The 26,387-nt window shown below is 48.5% G+C and overlaps 1 protein-coding gene across 1 annotated transcript in view; it reads right to left on the bottom strand.

The window, feature by feature from the left end:
* Positions 1 to 24,915, bottom strand: part of AMOTL2 (angiomotin like 2) — a 278,572-nt gene extending 253,657 nt beyond the window's left edge. The window contains exon 1 of the mRNA XM_078432330.2: positions 24,910 to 24,915. The gene's annotated coding sequence lies outside the window, so the exon portion shown is untranslated. The remainder of the gene's footprint in view (positions 1 to 24,909) is intronic.
* Between the last annotated feature and the right edge of the window lie 1,472 nt (positions 24,916 to 26,387).

The raw sequence follows: 26,387 nt of genomic DNA, 5'->3' as shown, positions 1-26,387 counted from the left end.
GGGGGGGTGATGGCAATATTCTGGAATCAGATAGCAGTGATTGTCAATATATTAAAAATAATTGTAAAGTTTCACTGTACACTTTAAAAGGGTGACTTTTAGAAGTGAGTTATATCTGTTTTCAAAAAGAAGAATTAAAAAAGGTGCATCTGTTTGAGAATGGGGTCGCCAGTGAGGAATCAGAGACAGGAGAGAGAGGGAGAGGAGCCAGATCCTGTGATCCCGCTTGAGCCCCGATATCCGGTTGTGCCAGAAGTCAGACTACCTTGGAATGTTTCAGTTACATGAGCCAACAGATTCTCTGTTTCTTAGGTCAGGGTAGATCAGGTTTTCCGTCACTTACCCCCAAAGGATCCCGGGCCGGCACACATGCCCTCTGCCCTCCTGGGGGCCGGGCCCTGCAGGCAGCACTTTTTTCTCCCGTCCCCCACCTCTGCCCCTGCTGGTCCTCGTTCAGGCTTCTCCCGTTTAAAAAACAGTTCTCCCCTCATTCTACTTTACACCTTTTTCTCTTCCCCATTTCACTCACACCTCCCAAAGGGTGGTCCACATGTGCTATTCTGCTTCCTGGCGGTCCCTTTTCCCTCCTCACCCTCTGCCTCTCTGGCCTGCCTTCGGTGGGCACTCTACTGCCCTCCTGTGGCCAAGCCTCACCACATCCTCCCTCCACCAGGGTGGGCTCTGACCTCTGCTCCTCTGCTTCCTGGAGGTCCCTTCAATGATTACTCATCCCCGGATGCTTGTGCCTTCCCCGACTCTGGGCTGGGCCTCTGCCCTGATCTTCTCCCTCTCCCTGGGCTGCTGCCTCCATGCTCAGGACTTAAAACTACACGTTACAGACTTATAACTGCATGTCAGACTCGTCCTCCTCCAAACCCCTTCTCCTTCTGAGGCACCCTCATGGGCCAGCACCCTTTCCTCCTCTTCATGTAGTCCCCCAGTCACATCATGCCATGTCCTTTTTAAGTATTCCTGGTGTCCTTGCTCTCTCTGCATCCCCACCGCCGTGGCCCCTTGTCCTGCTCGCTGGTCACTTTGTGTTCTCCCCTCTACTGTTCTTCCCTCCACCTTGACCTCTTGATGTGCTCAGGCTTAAAACACAAATCTAAATATGCTACTCCCTGCTCAAACTCACATGGGATCAAGTCCAAGCCCATGGCAGGATACCTGAGCCACCAGGCACTGGCTTCCACCTGCTTCTCAGATGTATTCTTGGTCGTCTCTACTTGGGCTTAGGCTTCCCCAACCCAGAACTGATGTTTTGTTGCTGTGGGGACCCCACTGCCCCCACATCTCTCTGCACGTGGTGCCCTCCTTCCCTCAGCCCCCTCTGAAGGTATTACTACTCCTCAAGACTGGACCAGGTGATACCTTCTTGGGGATGCTTTTCTGGACTTACCATCCCATGTCTGTTCTCTCTCCACTTCCACTCAGGCCAGGCCACGTGCTCTTCCTGGTTTCCATAAATGGTTGGGCTTATCTCTGAGAGAGTGTTTGTCAGTTGTTCAAGTGTTTTTCACATTTATGTGTACCGCGTGCTTCTGGAGGGCAAGGCTGTGTGCCTAGTATGGTGCCGGGCACAAACCAGCAGCTTAACCGAGTTTAATGAAAGAACAAGGTGAACCATAACAGCTAATGCTCCCTGGCCGCCCACCATGTGCCAGGTACTGCTCTAAGACCGCATCATATATGACTCATTGAAACCCCACAACAACCCTATAGAGTGGGCACCACTCCATGAAAAGTTCCCATTTCACAGATGCGGATAGTGAGGCACAATGAGGCTAAGAGCCTTGCCCAAAGATGTGCAGCTAGATTCAAACCTGGCTCCAGGGGCTGGCCTGTACCCACCACACTGTGCTGGTTCTGCAAATCACTGACTTCTGCCCTGATCCTCTCCACTCGGAATGCCAGTGCCCACTCACGTCCTCCACGTTGCCGAGGACCCAGCTCAGGCCCCACTCTACCTCTGCACAAGCAGTGCTCAGCCACCTGGAGCTCCCTGGCACAGCAGGAAGGAACCCTTTACATATACCATTCATTGGAACAAGTCTCAGCACCCCCAGAGCTCATTCAGGCTCCAGCCCAAGTAGGGCTGGTGACATATGGACCCATCAGACACCGGCTGTGAAGAAGCACCGCCAATGACAGCCATGCCTTTGGAAATGTCATCTTTTTGTGGGTGACATGTTAGTTTACTCACAAGGAAGAAGTAACATAAGTTTTAATAACTTTCCCTTATTTGGTATGATTACAGTTCAAAATATGCTGCCATTTGTTTGCTTTATCTTATTTGATCTTCCCTGCTCTCCTGTGAAGTGCTCAGGACAGGTTAGCCCCATTTGACTGGAAAGACAGCTCAGTGTCAGCAATACTGAGTCACTTGCCCAAGGCACCAGAGCTCATTGGGACCCAGGGTTATTGGTTCTACGCTTGCACGTGTTCCTTGCTTGATGTAAGCATCTAAACACTATCTGGCCACACGCCAGCATGTAGGAAAACATCATTCAGCTAGCGGGTGCCAGAGGAAGTCTTGCACTTAGGTGTCTCAGCACAGTCCAGGGGCCTGTCCCTGTGGATTAGGACTTCAGTATATTTGTGTGTGTGTGTGTGTGTGTGTGTGTGTGTGTGTGTGTGTGTGTTTGTGTGTATGTGTGTGTGTGTGTATGTGTGTGTGTGTGACACAGTTCAGCCTCTAGCAATGTTTATGTTCTGAAAAGAGAAAACTACGGACAGGGCTGTTCAGCCTGTACTGAAGTCCTGACACTAATGCCTCAGAATGTGACTGTATTTGGTGATAGGGTGTTAAAATTTTTTTTAATGTTTATTTGTTTTTGAGAGAGAGAGAGAGAGAGAGAGAGAGAGAGAGAACATGAGCAGGGAAGGGGCAGAGAGAGAGGGAGACACAGAATCCGAAGCAGGCTCCAGGCTCCGAGTTGTCAGCACAGAGCCCAATGAGAGGCTCCAACTCATGAACTATGAGACTATGACCTGAGCTGAAGTCTGACGCCTAACTGACTGAGCCACCCAGGTGCCCCTGGAGATAGGGTCTTTAAAAGAGGTAATTAAGGTAAAATGAGGCCATTGTGGTGGCCCTAATCCAATGGTACTGGTGTCCATTTAACAAGAGGAAGAGACACCAGCTGGTGCGAGCCCAGACATAGAGTCACGGGAAGGACACAGCCGAAAGGTGGCCCCCTGGAAGCCTTAGGGGAAACCACCCTTGTGGACAGACAGCATGATTTCAGACCTCTAGCCTCCAGAACGGTGACAAAATAAATGTCTGTTGTTTCAGCTCCCCAGTCTGTGGGATTCTGTTATGACAGCCTGAGCGGACCAAGACGCATACCCATTTTAAGGCTCTGTGTGACCATTTGTTCATGTTCAGTGTTTGATAGCCCTAGCCCTGTCCATGTCGTGAAGTCTCCCACAACACTGGCTATTGAGGAACAGGCTCAGTGACTCCTGTTACGTCACCCTCTGAGCAGCATTCAGATGAGGCAAGGATTCTGCACCACCATGAGCGTGTCCAGCTCAGCCACTCCCTCCCAAGAGGTCTGGGCAAACAAGTAGACTTTACTGAGCCTCAGTTTCCTCATCTGCTAGATGAGCATGGGGAGGCATGTGACTAAGTCCCCTTCCAGCTCAAGATTGTCATCATTCCCTGGCAGGAGAGGGTAGAGAATTTCTGGCTTAATGATGCTATGAGACGTTCACATTTCAGATTGGGAGGGCCCAAAGCCCCTCACCAGTCTCTCTCTACTGAGAGGCTTAAATACAAAAGGCCCTTTGCTTTCTTGGCAGGACGGTAGCTGGTGGCTCAGTGAGGAGGTGGCTCAGAGATCTAAAAGAGCCTGGGACTGCCAGCTCATAGAAGAGGCGACAGGAGTTTTATGAGGACTTCAGCGAAAGCCTTTGAAACTTCCTGCTATTCAAGTCTGTTTAGAGCCTGCTTCTGAAGCCTGCTATCTTTCAACTCTGGTATCTTAATTCTTCCTCCTGCCCTGGTGACAGAGCCCAGAGGAGCTTTGCAGGACAGCGGCACTTGTCAGTGAAGTGCAGGGACAGGTGGCTCTCAGGACCGGAGCCTGGAAACACGCAGGGGTGGGCCTCAGAGTGGGAGGAGGCTCAGGATGGGGAGAGCTGGAGGGAGGTGGGTGGTGGGCTCTCTGTAGGCCCAGTTCCTGGGAGGGGCCTTTGATTTTCAGGAGAGAGCTGGGAAAGCGTGCCTTTTGAGGCAGACACCACACAGAGGGGGCTGAGGAGGAGTGGAATTAGCCTTTTGTGACCATCCAAGTGAGAATATGTCCCTTTGTAAATGTGAAGTGAGGGCCTGTTCACCACCCCACCCCCCACCTTTGGGGGTGAGCTGAGAGCACGTGGGTAACAGGAACACTGGCCAAGCACCAAGCAAGGCCAGAAGCTGCTGAAGGTCAGCTAAGGCAGGGGATCTTAACCTTGGGGTGCTGTGTTCCTAGAGGGCATGTGAAGAGGCTTCATGGAGTCTGTAAGCCTGTGGAAATCATGGGCAAACGTGTGGGTATTTTACAGGGAGCACTGCCATGAAGCTATGTAGGAGATGGTAGAATCTGGGGACAGGAGGTGAGCATGAAAACCATTTGGAGTCTATGCATCACTATGAGGGGGAGTGAGTGGATCCAGGGGCTGATGTTGGCTGCCGGCACAGAAATATTTCCCAAGAGAAGGAAGGACATTCAAAACAACGGAGATGTACCATTTATTGATGTAGCACGTCTTTTACATGTATGATCTCGGTTCTCACAGCTACTTCGTGGGGTGAGTATCATGGTCCCTCTTTGCATTGGGAGAAACCGGGGCTCAGAGAAGTTAGGAATTTGCCCAAAGTCACCCAGCTAACAAATCTTGGGAGAGTAACAACCCAATTCTGCAGGTCCTCGGCCTGTTCTCATTTTGCTCTGTATGCTATTTGGAGGGTTTACGCCTCCAGATCGGCCGGCCCACTTTGTTCTGCAGCCAGTGAGCAGCCTTTTGGGTGCTTAGAGGGTGAGTCTCTCGGGAGAGAACTCTCTAAGCGACAACCAGGGACTGGGGCTCTGGTCTAATCTGTTTCCTCTTACTCTCAGTACATGGTCTTTCTGACTGACCAGATGTTTCATTTAAGAACGGGTTAGGAGAATTAGTTCCCAAATCCTGTTACTTCCAGGTGCCCCAGGGAATCGAGGTCTGGGGTCATCTGGTCACTCTGGGTATCTTTCAGCCTAAAGAGACAGAATTGAGAAATGAGTCTGCAGTTGTCTTGGGAGGAGTTCATATTAGGGACTAAGAAGAGCAAATTTACGCCAAGATCTGCAAATCATCATTAACTAGACATCCTAGGCCCTGCAAGCCAGTAGCAAAAGCTCTAAACAGAAAGGATTTGTTGGGGACCCGGGAGTGGGCAGAAATGGCAGGAAGGGGAGCAGGCTGTGTGATTTGTTCCTTCTGAATTGCCGCTTTTATGTCTCTAGAACACCATTGTTCATAAGTATTTACCAATAACCTATGGGACGTGAAATATTTCTGAGTACTTGATGCTTTTCACATGTTTGTTCACCTACCCGCTCAAGCAAACACCCGTGGGCACTGAGGAGTCCTTCAGGGATAATGACGTTGGAGATGAGAGTGAACACTCATGCGGTCCTCAGTGCATGCTGGGTGCTGTTCTGGGGATGTTACTCATTTAGTATTCATGGCAACACTGGGAGGAAGGTACCATCTCGCCTTACAGATGAGGATACGGAGGCCCCAAGAGATTAAGTGATGCACGGAGGATGCTCGAGAAGGCAGGAGTAGGAGAAGGGATTGGAGCCTGTGTACAGACATCTGACCTGGCATCTGGGTGACAGAGTGTCGCTGAGGGGCTTTGAGAAGGGACCTGAGATTCTACGGACAAAGCAACCACAGTCTTGTTTTTAAACCTGTCTGAAGATTGTTAAGCTGTTATGCTTACCCCATCCCCAAATGGCAAAATGGGATAGACTGGCTAAGGCCACACCTGGAAATTCCTCAGGAGAAGGGGCGAGAGAGGGGGTGGCGGGGAGGGAGTTTTCAGGCACCAGAAACTAGCAGGTGACACATCCGTGCCATGTGGCTCTATGCTTTGCAAAAAGAAAGAGGCCTTGTGTGGTTTTCATCATCTGACATTTGATTTAAACTTTTTCAAGTTTTATTTTAATGTTTTGAATCCGCTCTCTTGAAGAAAATAGTTTTGTATCTAATTCTGAGCGTGAAGGTTGCTAAGAGACTATTCATAGAAGTGTACAATTTCAGAGCTGGAAGGAACTGGGGAGATAGGGCCCAATGCCCTCATTTTACTGTTGAGGGCACACGGATAGGACTTGTTCAAGGTCAGACAGCAAGCATTTGATGACATTAGGAATAACCTAAGCCTTTTATGTAGGACTAAGAATTAAATAGTAAGAGAGAAGGAAAATCATTCTCTTCTAACGTTGAAATTTGTTAACCCAAACTCCATCACTTACGAGTGACAGAAAAACCAACTTAAGCGATTATGCAAAAGTAGAAAATAGATCATTCGCTCATGTCAGTTAAAAGTCCAGGACACTGGCTTTAGACATGGCACTTAGATGATATAATCAGGACTCAGTCTGTCTCTTGGTCTGCTTCTCTCTTTCCACGTTTGCTTCATTTTCAGGCAGATTCTTCTCATAAGCTACCTAGCAGCTCCAAGGTAGCCAGCACCTTTATAGGCTCAGCAGATAAAGAACACTCTTCCCCACTTACCACCACGACCAGCTCCATCTCATTAGCTCAGATTGGCTGGGGTGGGGCCACCTGCCCACACTGGAAGCAATTACTGTTGGCTGGGAGGTGCAGTGCTCTCACTGGCTGGACCTTGCACCCGGGGTGGGGTCAAATGCACTGCAAACCACACTGCCTCAGGGCAAGATGGGGTGCTGTCAACAGACCCAGGAGAAATGGGTGTAAGGCAGGCAAAACAACAGATGTGCACTATAAGGTTTCATGAGAGCAAGTTGCTGTAAGACAGTTTTCGTTCTCATTTGGCTTTTGCCGTGGAAGGAAATGTAGTGTTGACTGAGGCCTGGAGAACAGTTAAGATCTTCTTTTGGACTGGGAGAAAAGGAAAAAGAACTCTCTTGTATATCAGGGGCTGGAAGGAAGCCCCTGGCAGATGATACTAGCTGTCTACAAGGGCTTTAAGTTCAAACTGGCGCAGAGACGCTAGAAAGGTGCCCACATCCCGGGAACGTGGTTGCCGATTGCGCGTCCCCTCTGTGCCCTCTCCCACGGGGCTCACTGTCTCTCCCCTCCTCCCTTACTTCTTCCCTGAAAAATGGGGAGCCAGCTGTTTGGGGCTGATTGTGTGGTTCCACCTACAGGAAACTTCTCTCCACTTTGACCGTCCTTCTCCCTCGGGGGCTGGGGCTCGAGTCTGGCCCTCCTTTCATCTTCTCTTGCGATTCTCCAATCAAATAAGTTTATGCAGGGAAATGTCGTTATTGCTTAAGCGAAGGCTCCTTCATGAACACTTTACCTTCTTCCACTACTGCCTTCAGTTTTGCCTAGTTATCTCAAGAGTCCCTTCCCTTCCATTATCTCCAGGCCTATCTCCAGCACAAGGATGCTTTCCTGCTGCAAGTTGTGGAAAATCCCCTCCAGTTCAGCAGAGGAGTTCACCATCCTGCCAACTAGGAAGTCCAGAGGTGCGGCACAGTGAGGCCCGGGCAAGGAGCCCTGTCCTCCACCCACAGGATGAAGGAATGTTCTTTCACATCCCTCACATCCCTCCCTGGACCCATGACAGTTGCCAAAGGGATGCCAGGTGCTGATTGGATTCTTGAACACAACACTGGTAAGAGATGTGCTTATCTAACCAGGACCTTCCCGGGAGCCGGGGCTGGGCTAGGGGCCTCGGCGTCATGTGGCTTGAGTGGAGGGGGAAAGGGCTGGGTCTGGGTAGACATTTCATGTTTGATTGGGCGGTACATGTTTAATATGGTCTAATGTAAATGTATTTTCACTAAAAGACATGGCATTGCTTACATATTATGGTTTAAACAGACCCTTATGGGTTTAAACTTCTAAACGTCATGTATAAAATTGTTGTCATGAAGAAAATAATAACCTCATGACAAACGTCTTCTTGATAAATACATTTATCCCAGCTTAAGCTATGTTGAAATGAAGCAATAATCAGAATAATTAAGACTTTGGGGAATTGTGGTCACTTGGACCCTTTGTAGAGCTTTGGGTACACTTTGACCCATGGCATCTGAGTGAGCACATACACAGACACACACAGAGGGCTTCTCTCTGAAGACGGTCACCATACCCTTTGAATGACGATTCTCATCTGCTTTTATCCTTTGCCCTTGGTCCCAGGGGCATGGACATGTGGTCTGCGGCTTTCTGTGTATTGGGAAGAGTCAGTGTTTGGAACAAGATAATTTGGGATTTCTTCTCTGTGTACTCATCTTTAGTGCTTTCTGAAGAACGTTCTGGATTTTGGGGCAGGAAGATTTGGGAACGTTCTAGATTTGGGGCAGGAAGAAGATTTGGACAAGAAGAAGCCATCCATGCCCCTCCCCGCCCCCCCCCCCCCCATCTTAGCTGGTGCTTTCTATCTCTTTCTGGCTGGAATCCTGAATCCAGTGATTTTCTTCTCTCTCTTCTGTTCACTAGCAGAGTTACCGGACTTGGGGAAACAACCCAGACGTGCCAGAGAGTACATAGTGGGTAAGAGCATGAGCTTGTCAGACCGCTTCAGGTTCTGCCTGAATGGGCTTCAGTGTCCTTGCACTTAGAGTGGGGAGACTGCTGCCGTGTCTTGAGGGTTTACTCTGTGCCCGGCTCTGGGTTACCAATATTTTCTACATTACTTCAGCTCATTCTCAAAAGCCATATGAGGTAGGTATGATCAGCTGTATCTTACACATGAGGAAACTGAGGCTCCACAAGGCTAATTTGACTTGCTCAAGGTCAAACAGTTGGCCTGTGACAGAGCTGAGGCGCAAGCCTCCTCTTTGTGACTCTGGGAACTCTGCTTCTATCAGTCACTCTCCGCGTAGGGCTGTAGAGAGGAAGAAATGGGAGACAGCACGGAAAGAACCCGGGGCAGTGCCGGCAACCACGGGCTGCTCAACAAATGGTGCTGGTTGCTGCCGCCGTTGTTGTTATGAGAAGCAAAGGTCCTGGATAATCCCCAAACTGACAGCCGGCCCTGCAGAATCTTGAGCTGGCCATAGTCTCCCTGAAAAGTTGTTTATTGGCCTTGTGGTTGTCTGAAGAAAGAGCTGTCTGTCCTCTCTCAATTGCTTGGGCCCTCAGAAGGTAGGCTCGAGTTACTGAGCACATACACCTGCTGTTCTGGGCCGGGAGGGGTTGGGGAGCTCAGGCGACTAAGCGCACATCTGACCTGGGGTGGGGTCAGCAGTGTCCTTGGCACACTGAGGTGCCGGCTGGCCAAGGGCCTTCCAGCAGGGGCTGCTGCGGGTTCTCATAGCCAGAGGCCTGGCAGGGGCAGTGGGGGCTGCTCTGGATCCCGCAGTCTTCCTTCCTGTCATCCTGGTACCCCACTGTTCACCCCAGATATAGCAAGTCTCTTCCTGGAGGCAGCTCCCCATCAGCAGCCCTAAGGGCAGCTCCCGACCCAGGGAAAGGTCAGAAAAATGCAAGTGAATAGCAGCTACAAAATCAGCAAATGCTGGCAAGTGCTGCTTTCTGTTCACTGTCTCACAGCACACCTGCTGAGCAGGGCATTATCATGAGCATCATTGTAGGGGTGGGGGAACAGGCTAATGAGATGAGGTAACTTGTCCGACTACACACGGCAGGCACAGTATGGCTTGCAGTAGACACATCTAACATGGAAGTTCATCTTCTTAATTGCGATGCCCAAACATCTCCCCCAAAGCAAAGGATTAGGGCAGGGTCATTTTATTTTACTTCCCTTCAGTAAACTTTGACCTACCAAGAAAGCTGGGGAAAGCATCATCCATGTGCTGGGGTGCTGCCCTCATCCCCAAGCCTCACAACAGTTCTGCAAACTATAGCTCAGAGAGGTTGGATGACTCACCCCAGGACACACAGCTCTCTATGCTTTCATAGAACCAACTGTGGTCCCCCAGGAAAAATGCACCATGCAGAAGTTCTCAGAGTGCACCAGGACTCACATTTTCTGACACCCACCAAGTGTGCCTCCATCTTCATTCAATTTCTCAAAGGCTACAGGCTCTTCTCGCCACTTTATGTGCTCCTCCAGGAGAAACTCTGACGTAACTCAGCTGAGCCTGCAGCAGGTCCAGAGAGGGGAGTTGCAGACTGGACACAGGAGCTGTTTGTCACCCCATGTGCCCAGAAGGCTGAGAGATGGCTCCTTCCTCCTTGTTGCTGCAGGGGTTTCCCCAGTGATCGTCTCCATTAAGAATAAATCTTGACCCCATGCTGCCTGCTGGGCTCAGGCAAACCTTTGGCATTTTGGCTGCAACTGGGGTCAGGAACGCGAGGCTGTAGGAAGTACACAGTTTAAATGGGTGCTGTTGCGAGTGACAGAACCCCACTCAACTCAACTTTTTAAAAGCCACTTCAGAAGAACATGGGGGTTATATCTAGACTCCCAAGAGAGTAGACTATCAGGCGTCAAAAAAGACAGGAATCCAGGCTGCCTGCGTCCTGCAGCAGGATGAAGGGCAGCGTCCTTGATACGTGGCTCTCGGGATGGGCCAGTCATGGCCTGCCCTCACCTGACTGTGTTTAAGTCACTGTTTTTCAGATTTCTGTTGCCAAACACAACCTTTAAACAGTGCAAGGTATTTTTTTCTTTATTGAATAGAAAGATTCTTTATATAAAATGGCAGGGAACTCTTGACATCTTCTCAATGTTAATGGGATTGGCGTGGGCTCCGTGCCGCTGGCAGGCAGGTGCTGTGACCCCATTCACTACACTGCGTCTGCACCCCCGCCCTCCTGGTCCAGGAGCAGGGTGTAAGCATCATGTAGCTGGTGCCTTCCCCTCCGAGTCACCAGACCAGGCTCCGCATCTGGCTGCAGAAGACCTGGCTCCTCTTAGTTTACATTCTGCACAACACACACACACACTTTGTTGTTCTTCAAGCCCTGCCTGAAGTAAAGTAAAACAGCACCCAGATCTCTGAGCAGAAGCTAGCCACCCTGATCCTCTTGATTCTTCCTTCTTTACATCATCAGCATACATTTCCTGAGCACTTGCCTTTCCTGGACCCGTGCTGGGGGTGAGGGACATAGATGTGTGGTCACCCTCCAGGGCTTCCAGGATAGGACAGGAGACACACACAAGCCAGCCATGATGCTGCTGCCACGCTATTTCCCACCGAACCTTCTTCAAGGACTCGTTCTTGAGTGTGGTCTCATTTTACCCTTCCTTTGAGTCTGTAGGCCCCATGTCCATTTCCTTCACTGGATTCTACAACCCAGTGGTATCCTGAAACCTAGACAATGCACAATTCTTCTGTCTTATTGACAATTAGAACTTCCCTGTGATTGTTTATCACAGGCAGAGAAGCAAGCATTCACTGTGTGTGTGCACACACACATGTGTGTCCATGTGCATTTCAGGTGTTCTGTCACATTCTGCAGAGGAAGAAGGCTGGACTAGAACATGGGCTAGAGGGACAATGATGTGAGGAGGGACTGCATAGCAGGTTCTTGCCAAGATGAGTTAGCCATGCTCCTCGACAGACAGCACAGGGCTCTAAAATATCAGGAAGCCCCAGGTCAGTCAGCCAGGACCTCCCTACACCGTGGGGGTGGGAAGTAGGAGGTGGGAGAGGCTGGGCACCCTGTGCTCCAGGTGTCCCTGCAAAGTCAAAAGCCACTAATGGAAATAACCACCAGGGCATGATTTTTCATGCCCTGATTCCAATCACAGACCTGTCATCCAAGAAGAATATTGAAGGGGAAATTCCATTTCCTTTTAAACCAAATGTTCCCCACACAAGCCAAAGGCTTGTGGGAACAATCCTGATTGGAAAGGCTTGAGCATATATTGTTCTGGCTTCTCGAGTGAGATGTGACAACACTCATCATTTATTGAGAGATGAGTTTACAGAGAGAGGGGGCCTGCCCACACACGGCAGTGACCTTTCTTGCTTCCTTGGACCAGATAGTCAACTCACAGGAGGAGATTGGGGCCCATCTGGTCTTTGTGAACAGATGGATGTGGATCCTGGCAGGTGGGGAAGCTGGGCATGAGGCACTGCACAGCAGAGGCACCACGCTAGGGCCCTGCGGAGTCCCCAAGGGGAGGAAGGGGCTGTGCACCACTCCCAGAGAAAAGCTCAGAGCCCGCTCTGCACGCACTTCTGCTTCTGCAGTTCATCTACACAGAGGGAATTTATTAAAGGACAGAGAGAGAGAGGACTATAGGCCCAATGGCCTAAGCAATTGATGTGGGGCCAGGCAGCCAAGGTCCCTTCCCTGGTCTGCCACATGTAACCTGTGAACACCAATGGCTGATAGTTTCTGTTTTATGTGTTTGGAAGAATTGAACTCAGTGAATCCTCACAACCACCGGGGTATGCAGTCCTAGTATCATCTCCATTTCATACTGGTAGAAGCTAAGGTTCAGAGAGGTTGAGTAACTTGCCTAAGGTCACACAGCTAGTAAGTGCTTCTGGGCTTTTCACCACTTCACTGAATTCCTCCCGTGTCCTCCTGGCATTACTTTCCCCTCTGTCCATATGTAAGAGACAACCACCTGGATGGGCTCTTTCAGAGTTTCATGGGGACTTACAACATAGGTGAAATCTGCCCTTGTGGCCACCCTTCGTCTGTGATAATGACCCGGTAAGATCTGGTCCCAAGGGGAATACGTGCAAGGCAGGCCTGTTACTGTGGGCAGTATTTTATTTATTCCCCAAGTATGACTTACTCTTGAATCATCACCTCCTGTCTTCTGCTGCGTGTGCATTCTCTGTCTGGGACAAGACTTGCCCCGGGCAAAAACATGTCCCATGGTGTCACCAGCAGGGGTACTGGGTAAGGGCAGCTCCTGCAAAGCACCTCAGGGCAGTTGGCTGACAACGAGTGTGTGCTTATCAGGCTTCAGGACAAGGGAGGCAAGGACACAGCACAGGGAGAGTGACCCACACCCTGTGCTGTTCAGACAATACGAGGGCCCTGTGTCCAGTTCTGTTTTATTTCATTAAAAAATTTTTTTATGTTTTTTTATTTTAGAAAGAGAGAGAGAGGGAGAGGTGGGGGAGGGGCAGAGAGAGAGGGAGACACAGAATCAGAAGCAGGCTCCAGGCTCTGAGCTATCAGCACAGAGCCTGACCTGGGGCTTGAACCCACAGACCGTGAGATCATGACCTGAGCCGAAGTCGGACGCTTAACCAACCACCCAGGTGCTCCCAGTTCTATTTTAAACAATAACTTTTCTAGTTGCAAATGAGAAGTAGTAGATGCTCATAGTTGAATATTTGAGAAATACAGACAGAATGCAAGAGAATCCTCACCCAGAATGCCACCGATACATATTCCCACTGCTCACATTTAAGGGTGTGCCTTCCTGTTTCATGTGCATGCCCCCGTGTGCACGAGTACATGTGAGTGTGCCATGTGGGTGTGCGTCTGTGTGATACTGAGTATGTAATTACGTATATTGCTTTTTTCCATATTCCCCCCAAAAATAGGATTGCATGGTTGTCGCACACTGTGTCATTATGTGGACATGCCATAATTTACTCGCCCACCTTATTGTATATTATTCCATAATGAAGGCCAGCAGTGCGAGGGAAGAGCTGTAAGAACAACACTTGGCTATGTATGCGATCTTTTCTTTAGGATGGATTTCCAGAAGTAGATTCTGGAAATAAAAGCTAGGAACATCGTCAAGTTCCTTGATATCCATTGCAAAGCTCCAGTCCACCTTTGAGGGGCTTTCACACGGAAGAATATGTCCAGGGCCAAGAGATTGGTCTGATGTGGATACCAGCTCCTTGGAGGGATTATTGAGAAGATGAGAACCCTTTCACTTTGAAAAGGGAGGAGGTGTGAACAGAGCAGCTGCCTTGAAATGTTTGAAGGGACACCCTGTGAGAAGGGGAGTGAATTCTCACGATGACTCCATAAGGTGAAACTGGCACCACGGGGAGATGCGGAGAACAAGTAGCATCTTGGCTGAATGTAGGAAGAATCGAAGGAAGAGAAAACCTCAGTGTTCCGTGGAGGCTTTGCCTCACACCGCAGGATGGAACTCACCGGGGTTGGGGGTTGGGATGCTGAGGCACATGCTGCCTGCTGGGGCAGAGGTAGCCTGGCTCTGGGCATGCGCCTTCCTGGAAGCGTCCACAGAGGTGGGGTGAGGACAGGTCATTGAGTCGAATCTCATGTTAAAAATGGAGCTGGGGGAGAGGAGAGAGTTCCAGGGGGTAAGCACTGAGGCCATTCCTACGAGACTTAGTCTTTCAAAATGTATGTTCCGGCACCTTAATATTTTTGAATTTGTTCTTCGTTCCAATCACACACACACACACACACACACACACACACACACACACACACACTGCTGATTGGTGAGCCTCAACTCAGAGCTACAGGTTTGTTTTTTCCGGTAATGCCTGCAGGTTCCCACCTTCACGTTGACTGTGTTGAGCTTTTGAGACCTGTTCTAATCAATATTAGCACTTTGAAATGAACTATTAAACTAATGGGAAAATCAACACGGATGAAGCTGATGGGGCTGTGAGAGAAGGGCCAGCTGGCTGCCAGGTGGGACCACAGAGCGGGATGGGGGCTTTGCCCTGAAGCATACGGGTCCCCACATTCAGACAGGGTGTTGGGTGGACAGCATGGTGGTGCGGGTCGTTTGTCCAGATGTGGAAGATTATCTGCGTGGGGGCTGTGATGCAATGGTGGGGATCGGGGAAGATGCCTGGCAGCCGGACACCCTGGGAGAGGGCATGGGTGGCATACTTTCCAGCTTACCTTCGGGAGGCAGCCCTGAATAGGATTTGCCTTAAAACCAACAAGCTGTGTATCTATGTGGTCATGTGTAGAGGTTCCCAAAGCAGCTCTAGGCTGGGATGATGATATACGTGCTTGGACAGTTGACTCTGGAAAGTTATACAAGGCTGGCTGAAGTAAGAGCTGAACAGTCCCTTGGCTGAGCCACGAATCAGTAAACGGGTTCCTTTCATCTGCTAGCTAGAGTCAGGCAGTCTAGTTTCTCTGGCTTCTAAGTGAAGGGGTTTTGAGGTGGCACAAAGCCTGGGGCTGCCCTTCCCACCCTCTGTGTCCAGGGTCAGTTTCCATAAGAGGTCTGGAATACCCACCTCCATTCCACACCCCCAGCCCAGGAATACAGTCTCTTGTTGGGAGTTTTCAGTTGCTGCGTGTCAGGCTGAGATTGTTGAGAGGTTGCTCCAAGCTCCAAACTGCTGCTACAGCCACATGTTCTGGAGAATGGGATACTGGGCTAGTTCCAGGACCTAGCCGGAGCATCAGACTGCAGATGGAATAAGCAATGGGTTCATGGCCTCAGCCTGGGCTTGGGGGGTCCCATGGGAGTGGAGATGTCTGGGCTTCCCTCGTCCATGCTTTCCTTGTCTCTAGGCAGATTGACTTTGCACACCCCTCCCGCAGGCAACCTTCATCAGTGTCTGCCATGCAAAGATCCCTTATGTATTTGTTTTTGTTGTTGCAAAAGATCATTTGAATTGAAATCAGGGTGGGCACTTCATTTATTCATCCACCATTCCATGCACGACCATGTGCCAGGCACTGTACTAGGATCTGGGCTGAATGGGCACATACTTTGGCTTATCCTAGGCATGCCTTTCCCCAAAGTGGATTGGTCTGTGTTCCAATGAGGCCACACCTCGTGAAAAGGGAAATGTTTAGGCCCCTCGCCATCCCATGGAGGCTCACTGGGGCTTCTGGTAGGTTTGGCCAGGGGGCTTGGAGCCAGAATACAGACTCGGGCAGGTGAAGAGTTTTATCTGAAAGGGCACAGGGCAGAGAGTTTCATGGCAGACAAGAGTCTTTCAGGGTAACTACTTTGTCCTAATTACTTTTGTCTTCACTGTGCCCAGCACCATAGCTGGCACACTAGGTTCTTCATAAACAGTTGTTGAATGAATGACTGAAGTCCAGTCCTTAGAAAGCAAAGGTCAAGACAAGAGGCGTCTGAAGTCCTGGGGAATGGATAGGCCACAGACTGCAGGGAAAGGCATGACCTGGAAGCTGGGAGGAAGCAGAATGACAGGCCATACCACAGGTGGAGGAAAGCTGGGTTATCTGAAGTCCTAGGTGGACATATGGAGGCTGGCCGTGGGCAAGATGGGGGACACAAGCATTTCGTCTTCTTTTTTTTAAGTGTTTATTTATTTTGAGGGGGGGAAGGGAGGGGCAGAGAGACAGGGAGAAAGAGAGACAGAGAGAGAGAGAGAGAGAGAGAGAGAGAGAATGAGAAAATCCTAAGTAGGCTCTGCACTGACAGTGCGAGACTTGATCTCATGAATCATGAGGTCATGATCTGAGTCGAAATCAAGAGTCAGACACTCAACTGAGCCATCCAGGCGCCTCATGCATTTTATCTTCTTCACAGGATAATCTCCGTAAGGGGTTGGGCTGTGAAGCATTCGGGATGGTCTCCTCTGCAAAGGCTTTCTTCTTGGCTTTGGAACAGCAGCCTCTCCCAGTTTCCTTCCTACTTCTCTGGCTGCTCCTTCACCCTTTTCATTCCTTTCCTCTTCATTGTTACAGGTTGGAATATCTCTCCTCTGGTCCCTCCTTTACTCTTCATACCCACTCTCTCTGGGTTATCCAGTCTTGACCCATGACTTTCAGGATAATCTCTATGCTGAGACATTTGAATTTCCATCTCCAACCTGGCTATACCCCTGAGCTGCAGACTTGTACAGCTTGACAACTCATGACTTGTCCAAACTCAAACTTTTATCACTCTCTGTCCTCCCTTGTGACTTGTACTTTTCCCACTCATTTGCCCATCTCAGTAAACAGCACTAGAATCTTCCAAGTCAAGGTTGGAACTAGAGTGAGGTGAGCACAGCAGTTCAGGAGACCCTCACCCTCAGGTGCCCACCTGGACCTAGGTGGCCCTGGGAGCAAGGCCTCCTTGAATGCTGTGCCCTAGGCATTCACTTCTCCACTGTGACCCAAGCACCTCCAACCAGATGCCTAGAAATTAAATTTGATTCCTGTTACTTTTGAACACCTGTAGTCAGTCTTTCAGGAAGTCATGTAGACTCTGTCGTGAACTTAGCAAATGTGGCCAGTTATCTCCACTTCTGTTCCTGCCACGCTGGCCCCGTCCCTACCACCTCTCCCCGGACTACTTACGGGGTTTCCCTCGTTCCCTTCTTGCCTTCTCCAGTCTATTCTCCACACTGCAGCCAGAAATTCAGTTTTCATTTTTACAAAAGGGCTATACGGACATAGTTTAAAAGACGGCTAGTTCTATAATGCTTATTAAGGAGAACGGGCTCCTGTCCCATCCCTCCTCCGTCACATCTCATGGTTCCCACAGGTGAGCACTTTCCACTCTCAGCAGTTGCCACCCTCCTAATACTGCTAGCATGCGAGCTTCAGGTTTTCCTTGTTTACTGCTGAATTCCAAACATGGAATACGTCTTCTCTCTCTTATCCCCTCCCTATCTCGCAGACATGTCCTAATAACATCTTTCTTTTCTTTTCTCTTCTTTTCTTTGTATAAAACTTACTTTGAGAGAGAGAGCAAGCATGAGCAGAGTAGGAACAGAGAGAGAGAGAGAGAGAGAGAGAGAGAGAGAGAACCCCAAGCAGGCTCCTCACTGTTAGCACAGAGCCCCACGCAGTGCTCAGTCTCGCAAACCATGAGATCATGACCTGAGTGAAAATCAAGAGCTGGACGCTTAATTGATTGAGCCACCCCAACGCCCTACTGATAACATCTTTCTAAAGTAGCTACATCACAAGTTATGTGAAGTTAGCAGTCCGTGTGTGGTTGCTGTCCGTGGGGTGGGAGGGGGTGTGGGGTTCCCGCTGTCTCTCACACGGATCATCAGTCCATCCTCTTGTGCTCAGCCCCACCTGTCAGAACAGCCTCCTTCTTCTGGTTCTAGATGCTTCAGCAGGAACCAGCTTCCTTCCTGGCTTCCCTCCCTTCGGACAAGCACAGTTCTCCCTTGCCACACGTGTGGCTGCCTCTGTCCACCTGCTTTCCATATTAGTCCTTGTACATGCATCTGGTCTGCTGTCACCTCCCTCTTGTTCTTTTTGTCTTTATGGGTTCATTCTGCCTTTTTTGTTGGGATCTAGGGAGGATGCATGTATTCAATTCATCATGTTCAACTTGGAGGCCAAGGTAGTGCATTTGTGGTCAGCATACACTGCTCAAACTGGTTTTTTTTTTTCTTTTCAAAAACCTTTTCTGGAATGATTGAGTGACATGCTGTGGATATAAATATTGTCACATATAATGATTTTCATGTCCTATGCTGATCTAGGGCAGAGCGTAAAAATTTCAAAATTATCAATACATTCAACAATGTTTATTCAGAAATACTAATTGAGCATTGACTATATGCTAAACGCTTCTTCAGGGGTTTGGCGTAAAGAGAACAAAATAGACATGATGCATACCCTCACAGAAATTCATCCACATTGGCGGACAGACCAGATGATAATCAATTACCATAATAAATAGGTAAATTGTACAGTGTTTTAGAAGGTGGGAAGACCACACACACACACACCACACACACACACACACACACACACACACACACACACACACACAAAAGAGCATTAAAGCTGTGTAAGGAGGGTACAGAGTGCCAGGATGGGGACAGTTTGCTTCACTTAACAGTGTAGACAAGCAGGGCTCTGCTGAGGGGTAGCCTTTGACCCAACATTTGCTGGAGGAGGGGGTACATTGTGGGCTATCCAGGGAAAGGGTGTTTGGGACAGAGGGAACTGCAAAGGCCCCAGGGGTAGAGCATTGTGGTGGCAGGGAGGCCAGGGACCTGGGGATGGAGTGAGTGAGGGGCAGTGGGAGGTGGTGAGGGGAGAGAAGTGATGAGGAGCAGATACCCTAGAGACCTGATAAGTGTGTATAAGAACTTCAGATTTTACCTGGAGTGAGATGGGAACCAAGGAGGCTCTCAGAGCATGGGAGTGGTATAAACTGGTATGCTTGGCTATTTAAGGGGCTCGCTCTGGGTGGCGCCTTGGTGGTTCAATCGGTTGAGCATCCGACTTCGCCTCAGGTCACGATCTCACGGTTCATGATTTTGAGCCCTGCGTCAGGCTCTCAGATGTCAGTGCAGAGCCCACTCTGGGTCCTCTGTCTCTCTCTCTCTGCCCCTCCCCTACTCTTTCTCTCTCAAAAATAAGTAAACATTTAAAAAAAGGCTATCACATGAACATTGCTGATAGCCATTTAAAAAAAAAAGAGGAAAAAGTTTTAATCACCCAGGTGTGGGATGACAGTGGCTTATGTGGGGTACAGCAGAGGGGTTGGTGAGAAGTATCGGGTACTGACATACACCAAAGGTAAACCCCACAGAATTTTCTCAGGGTTTCAAGAAAGAGGAGTCGGGGTGACTCCAGGATTTTTGGCCTGAGCCAAAGGCCTGACAAAGGCTGAGGGGTAGAAGAATTTGGGGAGAGATTCATTAATAACTGGACGATCAGAACCATGAGATCAAGCCGAAGCAGGAAACAATGCAGAGGGCTCTTCTATGTAGTTTCAATCCCTGATGACTTTCCATCGCACATAAAATCAAGCTCTGTGTCATAATGATTAAGAAATTATATAACTGGCTTCTTCCCACCTTTTCTACCGTTTTTTTTTTTAAGTTTATTTATTTTGAGAGAGAGCACAAGTGTGAGGGAGGGGCAGAGAAAGAGAGGGAAACCCAAGCAGGCTCCATACATTTCAGTGTAGAGCCTAATGTGGGGCTCAGTCTCATGAACTGTGAGATCATGATCTTAGCAGAGATCAAGAGTCGGATGCTTAACCACCTGAGCCACCCAGGTACCCCCGACATTTCCTACCTTACTCTTTCTTTCTCTCCCCAGCACCCACTATTCTCCAGCTACACTAGCCTTTAGGACATTTGTCCTAGCTCCTTCCTCTGCTTGAAATGATCTTTTTTTTGGTGTGTGTGTGTGTGTGTGTGTGTGTGTGTCTGTGTGTGTCTGTGTGTGTAGGGGGGTGGGGTTGGTGAGGGAGCTTAAAAGGTTCCTAACTCAGGTTTCCACATGGCTGGCTCCTTCTTGTCATTCAGATCCTAGTCTAAATATCACCAACTCAGAGAAGACTTCCCTGGCCAGCCAAATTACCATTTTATATTACTACATCATGCCTTTTTAATTTCATCGTAACACTTTTCACAAACTGATAATTTCTTGCTTATGTATTTATTTACTGTATAAACCGATTAAAGTGCCTGAGATACAGTCAAGTAGCCTTGCCTATCTTGTTTCCTGCTGTGTTCTCAGGCCTAGACCTATGCCTGGCACATAATAGAGGTTTCACATTGCTGAACGAATGAGCATCACATAGAGCTTTCCCCCTGAAGGGAGTTTTCCTGCCCACTTCCCCACCTTTACCCCCAGCTCGCTATTTCATTTTAACATGGACTGATTTTCTGCCAGGACCTGGATTGGCTGCACTTCACAACTTCTGATCAGCTGGAAGCTTATGGTTTTCCAGGAGGGTTGGTAGTGGTGCAGAGTCTCCACTAACATTCTGGGAAACAGTCAGTGATGAGATAGTCAGCAGGCTGGTTTGGAGCCTGGAATGTTTCTCTCTCTCTGCCCAAGGAAGAGCCAGGGAATTCGGAGAATCTTAAGGTTTTCTTCCTCCTCTCTTCCTCCAGTCTCAGCCAAGCTAGAAATACAATTATCATAAGGAAAAAAAGAGACCTAGTTTGACCCGAAGATGGGGATGCTTCTCTGAGAGACCTCTGATTTTATTTGCTTTCAGTTGAGTAAGGCTATGGCAGGGTGGGCAGTGTTTTGAATAAGATCCTTTTTCCTTAAGGAGGGAGAGAAGAAGGCTTTGGGTGCTATTTGCTCCTCATCCTGGCTGCTTTTAGAGGATTTGAAAAAGCAAATCTCTACTCATCTCCTCAAAGGATTTTGACTTCAATTTTTGTCCCCAGCAATCCATCCTATACTATACCCTGCAGCCAGGGTCTTTCTTTCAGATAAAGCTCTCTGTGCTTTACTTTGGATATCTTCTATTGACTTGTCTTTGGATTCACTAATCCTCTGTTTAGCTGTGTCAACTTTCTTTAATATACTATTATAGCTATTTTAAAAGTGCTCTAACTTATTTCTATTATTTGTTTTTTCTCCTTATCATCACATTTTCTTGTCCCTTTGCATATCTAGTAATTTTTCATTACATATTGGTCATTGTGTATAACAGAATTATAGAGGCTTTGGGTAATATCCTCAACCAGCAAGGATTCCTTCTTTGTTAGGTAGATAGGATAAAGAGACTACCAGCTCAATCCAGCCAGAGATTGAGCTGGGCTGGAAATGGATTGCAGTTTTAGTAAGACTCAGCTTATCTTCAGTTTGTCCTTGTTCCATCGGTGAAATCTTTCTGAAGTTTTGATTTACAGCCTGCTGGCACTCTACCTCTTCAGCCCTAAAAGTTCTTCCCCTTTAAAGGGTGTATCACAGGGCCAACAAAGTATGGCTTACCTGTCATATCTTGCCACCACCTGGTTTTGTATGACCCACAAGCTAAGAATGGTTTTTAGAGATAAGAATTTGTAATCTATTTGGTGATGGGGAGCATTAACTCTGAATCCCTCCCTATTAAGTGAAAAGCTATCATGTCCAAAAGAATTCTGTTCCTCTTATAAGCAGACCTGTATTACCAAAAAAATATTCCTCTTCAAATTATTTTTACTGCATTTTGAATTTAGTCAAAAAATTTATGGAACTCAATTTTCTCTTTTGTTATATAAGTACCTCTATTTTTTATATTTTCAAGTGTATTTATTTATTTTGAGAGAGAGAGCAAGTGAGAGAGCACGCATGTGAGTATGGGAGGGGCAGAGAAAGAGGGAGAGATAACATCCCAAGCAGGCTCTGCACTGTCAACACTGAGCCTGATGCAGGGCTTGATGTCACAACCGTGATGTCAGGATCTGAACCAAAATCAAGAGTCAGATGCTCAACCAAATGAGCCATTATAAAGATATAAGTATCTTTATAATATCCTCATTTTTGCCTCTTGATCCGTAAGACATGTATAAAAATATTTATGACATAAATCTATATTATTTATAAATAATAATGATAATAGCTTTTATTAAATAAAATGTTTACATAAGAAGTTTGGTGGCCTCTGTTGTGTCAGAGTTTGATCAGAGTAGCAGAACCAGTCTGAACGACATGGAATAGTGATTATATGAATTAGACTTTATGTGGTTATGGGAGGGGGTTGTGGGGGAGTCTGTGGAAGGCTGCTGTGTTTGTGTCCAGGGGTGGGCCCTGCAGTTGCTGTAGATCAGCAGAGGACTGTTGCCTCAATCCACTTTCCAAATCTCCAATTTATCTTGTGATCACCCATAATCTGGTACCAAACAAGGAAAAGGATTCTGGGAAAGGCACTTCCAATTTAGCTAAGTTAACACAGTTAACACCACTGATATTTTGAGCTCAGATCTTTATCTTTCCACTCTGGGTGGGTTCAAAATCTGGCAAGTATCCTAAAAGAGACTGGAATGTTTGCGACAGCCCCCCTCCTTCTGATGATGGGGGGAGACTTCATTCCTTTTCCAGCCCTGGTGCCCAGCCTCTAAGCACTGTCCTAGGTCAAAACCAGCTTTGCCTTCGGGACTCCTCTTATTTCCAATCCATCGGCCAGCCTGTATGACCTTGAAGACTTTGCTTGTTCCTCTTTCCTTGGTAAGTTTCCTTTGGCTGGGCCAAGTCCCGTCACGAGCCTGTGTCCTGAACTGGCGAGAGTCTCCAAGGGAGAACACAGCCAAAATTCATCAGCTCACCTAGGAAAGGCTTTTCCTTTGCTGAAATTTAGTTCATCTGGACTTCATTGCCTCTATAGTACTCTTAGATCTTAAAAAAAAGATATAATAAAAGATCTTTAAATTTTTCCCAATTTATCTTTTTTTTCCCCCTAGTCACTGCAGCAGGAGCATTGGCCTGCCATGCTCTTCCATATCTGGCCCGAGTGCAGAATTCTCTCTCAGGTAAATCCAGTGAGGCCACTTCCTGCTGGTCTCAGGATAAAATCCTATCTTAGCACACACTGTTCTCCATGCTCTCTACTTACCTGTTCAGTCTCCCCACCTACACTTCCTCTGCTAACAGACTCTGGCAACACCTTGTTGCCTGCACTTTCCCAAATACCACATATTCTCTCAGGCCTGGGTACTTTCACCCATGACAACATCTTTGCCTGAAACATCCTTACCTGATTGTCACTTAAACATCAATTAATCCTTTAAATGCCAACTCAAATGACAAATTCTCTGTAGCAGTTGCCCTTTTCCCTGTACTCTGTACTGCCATGTACTTCCGTGCATGTAGATTTATGATCTCCCTTTCTAGCCTGAGAGCTCCCAGAAGAGGGATTGGGCTTTGTTCATCTCTGCATCCCCAGCACCCAGGGCCACACCTGACATCCAGTAGATGTCTACACTTGTACAAAGAGAGAATGGAAGCTAAAGGAGAAAAGAAAGAAAAAGAGATAAAGAATTAGGTAAAGAACAGAAAAGACAAAGAGAAAGAGAAAATGATGGAAGGCCATCTTACAAGGGCATTCCAGTTGAATCTAGTGATCATTGTATTAAAAAAAATTTTTTTAAGCTTATTTATTTATTTGAGGGAGACAGAGATAGCTTGGGGGGGGAGGGGCAAAAAGAGAGGGAGAGAGAGAGAGAGAGAGAGAGAGAGAGAGAGAGAGAATCCCAAGCAAGCTCTGTGCTGCCAGCGCAGAGGCTGACACAGAGGCCCAACTCACGAAAATGTGAGATCATGAGCTGAGCTGAAATCAAGAGTTGGATGCTTAACAAACTGAGCCACCCAAGCGCCCCCAGAGATCACTGTATTAAGAGTCATTCCAACCCCAAAGCTGCCATCGGAAGATGCTTATGGGTCTCTCTCCTCTGGAGTCAGGGTCAGCTCATGCTTGCTATTTGCGGGAGTCTGTTCCCAGTGTACCTACCTCTCCGATGAGCCAATCTGCCATCATGGTCCCTATGTGCTTTATTTGGACTAACTGGGCAAGCTGGGACTTGTCCATGGGCTGGAAACTTCTGCAAATAGTGTGTGGATCCCAGAATGGAAGGGCCATGGCTTGCTGGAGAGGTGGGGCCTGGCATGAGTTTGTGAACTCTCCTTGGAGGGAGACAGCTCAGGGTCTGCCAGCCCCACAGAAGCAGACAGAATGGGCTTTGTTGTCTTACTTCTACTTGCTTCTCCTCTTACTTCACACACCCAGGTTCCAGAAATCACGGGTTCCACACAACGTCCCCAGGAACTTCCTACCTTTTCGGAGCCCTTTATATTTACTATTTCAGCAAGAGCATAAGCAGCCCTGGAAAAATAATAAAATTTAAAAAAATAACCTGGTGGCTAAGGATCCCTCATCCCACTGTGAGGCCTCAGTGCACCCAGGGTTTCTTTACAAGATTGATCCACTTTCTCTTCGTGTCGGTAAGTGCCTGATCAGATTCCAACCCTCTTTCCTGGGACCTGAGTCCCCAGAACAGGTGGTGGTTGCTCACTGGTACCTGGGTCCAACCACCAATGGGCAGATCACACTGACCCCCACGTGGATGGTTGTCACCACCCTGGAGGGTACAGGTTAATGATGTTCATTGTGATTAACTGGAATTGATGGCTGCTCAGCCCTTATCTCGCCCTGGGCTGGAGCACGGCTGCGGCCCCTCTGAGATGCTACTGATTGAGCTCAGGTTTTCCTGGAGCGTGGAAAAGGCTGTCCTAAGAGGGCCGGTGGGGTCCCCCTGCTCCACCTACCTCCTCATGGGCTCAAGGTCTTTCCCTGTCTAGAATAAGACTTGCTTCTCCCAAGGGCCATGCCCAAGAGAGAGGCACAGGTTAACCTAGGGCAGCCGCTAATGCTAGGATGGCAGACAAGCAGCACCTGTGATGGCATTGTCCCTGGAGGGCTGGGGGCAGACAGCCCGCATCGATCCCAGCACTCTTGCTGTGCTAAGCTCCGGCCGCAGTCTTCAGATGAGCACTTCAGGTTGCCCTACCAATCAATCATGGCAGGCTGCAGAAATGAAATCCATTTGCCGTCCTTACATTAATCTTTTATCAGAGATTAATTTGTCTGATTGGTTAGGGATTTCCAACAACAATAAAACTTTGCCTAGCAGAGGCCAGGGCCCTGAGGAAATAGGGAGGATTTTCATTATCTTGATGGGTCGTTGAGGGAATGATCAAGAAGTCTGGAAGTTTAGAGGCTCAATGTGATTGCAGTGGTCATTGAGAGCCCCATCAGTGAGGCCCCTCCAGGCTTGGGATGGCCCTCCTATTTCCCTTGTTCTGAAGTGTCTAAATGGTTGAGAAGTGTGTGCCTTTTATCCCATCATAGCACAAACACAGTTCTGGCAATATCTCCCATTTTGGACAACTTATTCTCAGACTACCAGGTTTTATGTTCTATTACATAACCATCAATCACTAGATACTTGTATCTCCTGAAATTTCGGGACATTGTCCTGAAATGTGTGGAGGACACATGCCCTTCTGCAGCCTTCTGTACCCAAATGATACGGTGTAAGTTTGTTGGGCCTTGACCATGGGAGAATGACCAGGCAGGAGAGTCAGGATGGGCAGGGGGACAGTCACGCACCAGGGGACGGCTGTGTGTGTGTGCAGGTGTGTGCAACTGCATGCGTGCCTGAACATGTGTGTGGACTGGGGCGTCAGCCCGCCATAGGCCCTGAGCCATGACAGTGTGTGTCTGGAAGATGAGATGGGAATGGACTATATTTATGAGGGATTGAGGAGCTTCTTGGGAAGAGGGAGGCAGGCAGGAGTTAGGCTCAGGAGTAAAACCTTTGTCTTTAGAAGGGCTGTTACTTGGATTTGTCCCCAACTCAATGTCCTATGGACACAGATGAAACTCAAGGTTCAGACGGAAGGAGATTTTTTCAGTGGAGGCCTTGAAAGATGTTGGGTGCAGGAGCTCCCTCGCTTTGGCCCCAGGTGACAGAGCTTCCCTTCAGGCACAGAAGGCAAAGTGGCTCCAGATGCTACGGCCACATTCTGGGGGCTTCAGGACTCCAGAGCTTTCTTGCTGTGGTGGTAGAGGAGGTACATGGTGAGGGTGGCTGCACCGTGGCGCTGGGGTGCTTGGAGATGGCCGAGGCCTCAGCAGCAGA

The sequence above is a fragment of the Panthera onca genome, chromosome C2, assembly GCF_046562875.1.
Source record: "Panthera onca isolate mPanOnc1 chromosome C2, mPanOnc1 haplotype 2, whole genome shotgun sequence".
Lineage (NCBI taxonomy): Eukaryota > Metazoa > Chordata > Mammalia > Carnivora > Felidae > Panthera > Panthera onca.
Note: the sequence above shows the minus strand (reverse complement) of the source record. Positions and strands in the feature narration are given on the sequence as shown.